This window comes from Thermobia domestica, unplaced genomic scaffold, assembly GCF_964235325.1.
Source record: "Thermobia domestica unplaced genomic scaffold, izTheDome1.hap1.1 HAP1_SCAFFOLD_1732, whole genome shotgun sequence".
Lineage (NCBI taxonomy): Eukaryota > Metazoa > Arthropoda > Insecta > Zygentoma > Lepismatidae > Thermobia > Thermobia domestica.
Window position 1 is genome coordinate 1 of NW_027657442.1, and position 5795 is coordinate 5795.

At 32.9% G+C, this 5795-nt stretch overlaps 1 long non-coding RNA gene across 1 annotated transcript; it reads left to right on the top strand.

The window, feature by feature from the left end:
- Window positions 1-1784: 1784 nt before the first annotated feature.
- LOC145678025 (uncharacterized) lies at window positions 1785-5509 on the top strand. Its single transcript, XR_014130168.1, has 2 exons — window positions 1785-2136; window positions 4053-5509. It is a non-coding gene; the product is annotated as an uncharacterized LOC145678025 (long non-coding RNA).
- The last annotated feature ends 286 nt before the right edge of the window (window positions 5510-5795 follow it).

The following is a 5795-nucleotide window of genomic DNA, read 5'->3' on the forward strand; positions in this document are numbered from 1 at the left end:
AACCGGTTGTTAAAATATTTCGAGTTTCCAGAACCGTTTGTTATATCCAGACACAGCAGTAAATTTTACCCAGTTCTACCTGGGAACAGTAAATTTTAGTTTAACTGCTGTTGCTTCTAGAAATTCTTTATAGAAACAGCTACAGGGTAAACATATGGTCTCTCAGAACAAGGTATAAGCGTTTATTTCTTAATCTCAAAAACTCAGATATCAAGAATGAGAACTGAGATCACATGAGTGTAGTGGAGAGCGTTATATATATTTGGAACGCATAGATACCATTATCAACAATTATTGATTTATTGCTGGATTAAGGTCTTTCCAATACTTTACTTTGTACGGTTTGTTTCCTAAGACAGAGTTATAATGTGTCTATTTTCCTCTCTCTCTCTCTCTCTCTCTCTCTCTCTCTCTCTCTCTCTCTCTCTCTATATATATATATATATATATATATATATATATATATATATATATATATTATATATATATACAGAACCAGTTGTTAGAAAATTAGAATAGCACCACTGGGTATATGCAATATACAATTTAAATATCACTTGAAATGTATTTTTAAAATAACTTCTTTGTATTATAAAGTTCTTCTCGGGCAATCAGCCAGGTGAAAACTGGTGGATAGGCCAACGTTTCGAGAGCTGTCATCGTTCTCGTCATCAGGGCAATTATGTAGAGATCAGCGGATATAAGTAATATATACTCTGGGCTGGAGAAAATGCTGGTTCCTGATTGGCTGAAAATGCTGGTTCCTGATTGGCTGGTTCAATCTGAAAAACTGGAGCTGTGATTGGCTGGCTAAGTTCCGTAGTCCGTGCTATTGATTGGCTGAGGGTTATCTGAATGTTTGTGTGTCGTTTTCTTTGCTGTGGTACTGATGACCGGGTTCCACAGGGGGCTGAGTTGAAATCCAGTGTCTCTATTAACGTTGTTCGGTTCATGAACTATGGCGAGAGATTCGGCTACTATCCTGGTCCAGTAACTGGTGCTCTTGGTAATGATGGATGTGTCCTTAAATAAAACTTTATGGCCTTCTGATAAACTGTGTTCAGCTAAACCTGATTTTTCTGGATGGAATAATCTAATGTAATTTTCATGTTCTCTGCAACGTTGTTCAATGGTGCGTCCTGTTTGTCCTATATAAGCTTATATAGGACAGGCTTATATAGGACGGAAAGGCTTATATAGGACAAACAGGACGCACCATTGAACAACGTTGCAGAGAACATGAAAATTACATTAGATTATTCCATCCAGAAAAATCAGGTTTAGCTGAACACAGTTTATCAGAAGGCCATAAAGTTTTATTTAAGGACACATCCATCATTACCAAGAGCACCAGTTACTGGACCAGGATAGTAGCCGAATCTCTCGCCATAGTTCATGAACCGAACAACGTTAATAGAGACACTGGATTTCAACTCAGCCCCCTGTGGAACCCGGTCATCAGTACCACAGCAAAGAAAACGACACACAAACATTCAGATAACCCTCAGCCAATCAATAGCACGGACTACGGAACTTAGCCAGCCAATCACAGCTCCAGTTTTTCAGATTGAACCAGCCAATCAGGAACCAGCATTTTCAGCCAATCAGGAACCAGCATTTTCTCCAGCCCAGAGTATATATTACTTATATCCGCTGATCTCTACATAATTGCCCTGATGACGAGAACGATGACAGCTCTCGAAACGTTGGCCTATCCACCAGTTTTCACCTGGCTGATTGCCCGAGAAGAACTTTATAATATACGCCGCCAGGAAAGCTTCAAATCTAACTTCTTTGTAGTTCAGCATGAGCTCTGGAAAGTGTGCTGATCGTTGAAAGGATGGAATGTCGGGTTATTCCACCTTGATCTCAATATTTGAAATTTGAAATTCAAGGCCTCCTGATATAACTTGTTTCTCCGTATCGATTATAACATTTTCAATATTAAGAATATTATTGTAATATATTGATTTATTGAACCAAACTGATATGTAGCATTATATTGCATCGTGTATATTTTTTTCTTTCCTTTTAGGTAAGGAAAGCTGCTTTGAGCGAATTGTGTCCAGGTTTGGACGAAAGTGTACATATGTTGTAATTGGTGATGGAGAAGATGAGGAAGCCGCGGCAAAACAGGTAAAAAGCAATAAATAATTTCATTTCTTCATATATACAAGATATTTATAAATAAATAAAATATTAAATGTATATGTTATAAGTAAGGTAAGGCATACTTATCAGTAATTTTCGTACAGATTATTCAGTGGCCTAGGATAATGGGCTGAACCCATCTTCCTAACTTTCAGCGTTACTTCTCTTAAGAATTCTGCAAATTCAATTTCCCTAAATCCATTTTCCATGAAACGTGTAGTCTGTTTGCTTGAAATGTTAAGAATTAACCCATATCTCACATGGAAGTATTTCGCAATCAGTAAAGCGAATGTTCATGTAACGCAATTACGATGACGATAAGATTATGCTTATTATTATTATTACTTCCCACTCAACTAATTTCCTCTTCTGTGTATTATAGATCTGCAGATGGTCCATTACTATGTCGTAGACAATCATTCTTTAAAAAGAAAAAAGTCAATCCTGTATCACGAATTACACATTTCATTAACTAATGCATGTAAATCTTGTCGTTTATAAATCACTTTTAAAACTTGTCAGTGGACTGTGAAATTAATATAATTTTACATAGCCATTGAAAGCTGTTCACTGAAATTCACAGTCTTCTTTATGAATAAGCTCTCAAACTTGATAATGGTGAAGCGATTCAACTTGAAAAATGTTATTTCCGTTCCTGTACTATGTTCTTATAATCATCAGCTCCTGGTAGAAGCACAAAGCAACGGATAAGAACTCGAATAGCGGTTCAGAAATTGCGTCTCATGTAGCCTTAGAGATCAAAGAGAACGTCAAGCTTCAAGGAATCACTGTAGTAGTTACTCATTTACAGAAAGAAGAAATCAAAAAAGAAGTCCCATCTCTACACAGTGCATTCCTGTGCCAAACTGTACTCTAATAAAAAGTCAGACTGAAACCCTGCGTATTTTTTTCAAATCAGTAGCTAAATCATTAGCTTGTATGTACGAACTTCATATAAGTAATCTGAAAATCATTAGGAAAATTCTCGTTATGTAAAAAATAAATAAATATTTAGAAATAAATACTTTGAGATGAAAGACAAAAATGTAGAAAATTTTCTATATAGTATGCTTTTCACAAACAACTGTCATGGTTTTTAAATTTGAATTAAAGTTACGAAAGTTTAATTCGATTCACACTAGTGATGTAAATATCGATACGAAGAGCAAAGGTGCGAAGAACACATTACCTTTACTGATTGTGGTTTGAAACTGACTTACATCCTAGTATCATTGGAAATCAAATTCAGAATAATTTGGATGAAGCAGAATATATACTAGCGAAAAGTCTAGTACGTATTTGTTCAGAAAAAACTATCAATTTTATTATATATATTAAAGCTGCGAATCTGTTAGATATACTTTAAAAAAATCTGTGTTATCCTTTTTTGTTGTTATAAGATATCCAGTTCACAAAATGACAACAGGACAACAGATGCTTCCTTCATCATGAAACCAAAGAGTTTAAACCAGATATTTTCGGTAGCCATAGTTTTAGTTTTACTAGAAGACTAGACTTTTCTGTTAGTACTTGTTTGGGTCATTCTTGTCCTGTCCCATTGTAGCAGGGCCGGGATCGATAGCGGTGCATGTCAATATAATATTGTAAAATCTTCGCAAAAATTATATTTGTTTTATCAAGAGGATTTCTAATTAATATTTCGTATATATATATATATATATCGAAGGGTTTCAACATTCGACTTCTTACTTCATTTAGGCGAGACATTAATTCACAAATGTAAGAGTAGTATACGTACTTTATTACGCATTTCTAGATTTATTGTAGTAGATAACAAACAAATCAAAACTTTTACTCTTAGTTACATATAATGTAATCTAATACATTTTATGTATAATAATACAAATACATTTAAACGCTCTATTTTTATTATGTTTCAGCTCAATTTTCCATTTTGGAGGATCTCTAGCCACAGTGACACTGCTGCCCTCTATAATGCACTAGAAATGGGATTCTTGTGATGTGATTGAATAACTTCAGTGGTCTGTGATTAACATTATTATGGCCGAAACGTCAAGTCATACAAATATATATGAAAATACACTGAATGAAGACAAATATATCGCCATGTTTGTTCTGGTTGATAGAAAAAAGTTTATTCATGATTGATTTACAACATAAACAGTAGCACAAAAAATAAAGAAAGAAAAAACTTAATACACAGATGTGTTTTTCCGCACGATGTGCACGTAAAACTCACAAAGTGAAAAAAAAAAAAAAAGTTTTGCAGTATTTGAGTCACAAGTGAGAACTATTCATGTATACTAAGCACAAGTAAAGGATACTAATGACGTCATTGTGTGTGTGATCTACTTGAGTATTTCACGTGTTAAACGTTTTAAAAAGACCATCGCATTAAAATCAGTGAAGGTTCTACATAGTGTACAATTAAAGAAACCGGAAAGATAACGAAGGGACAGCATATGGTGTATCGTCTTCTAGAGAAAGCAAAGCTAAAAGCTAAGAAGCTGAATTTTTCTTTTGTATTATATATAAATATATTTTGTCCTTTTTTTATGGGACCACAATCGTGAATAGAAGGACATTGAATATACGATAAATGTGAAAGACTATTCTATAATATACATATAAATATATCTATTGACGAAAATATAAATATAAATATATATATATAAATACAAAGTAACTTCTATGTAAAACAGAGCTTACACATCAGAAAGTGTCATTAAACAAAATATCGTATATGTTCCCCTTTTTTCCCCCTCTGAGTGCAGGGAGAAAAAAAAATTTCTTCATTCAAAAGGAGAGGCTTACTTCATTGTTGAATTTGTACACTTTTTAAAAACAAATCATGTAAATGCACAACGGAGAGTAAACAATTCTGATATTTCTAAGGTTTTACAGAACTATACTTTGCTGTCTATATTTACATTTGAATTTGTAATGATAAGGTTTTAATATTTCCAAAATGCAAAATGAAGTAAATAATTTTTATTTTTTAAATATATATTTTAAAATTGTAAACAAGCAGTAAAGAAAGTAAGCTTATTTTTACAAAAACTAAAAAAAGAGGTAAACACAATTTTTAAAGGTACTTTTAAATGAAGATTATGTCAATAATTTTGTAAAGTTTATATTAATTAGAGTGGATACTGCTTGGTTTGTTAATTAAACTGTTACTTAATAAAAAATAACCTTCTCTAATGAGTCTCAACAGCTAAGAAGTAATGGCTTGTATATATCATGAAAAAAAAAAAAAAATTACTCTTGTAGATGGTTTTGGAATTTTGGAATCAAGGTTGAAGATTTATTTTAGACAACTAATTATTTTGAGTAGTAAACTCATATGTACATCCTTGTTCGAAAAATTCTTGATCACTTACCTTGTTTCAGAAGGTCATATTCTGATAAACGTACTTCGGAAATTCTAATGTTTTGGCTCTAAATGAAGATCTCAACTGGTCAAGGAAAAGCCACGTTTGTTTGGTTTAATTGTAGTTGTAAGTTGAAGTACATCGCTTTTCAAAGTGACGTGGATGGCTTTTTTTTAACAAGACTATACACCTGGAGTTCAAATTTATCCACTTTTTATTACTTTTTTTTTTCTCGAAAGCTAATAAAGGCAGGGTGATAAAATTTTCATATCAATCCTAAACATACAT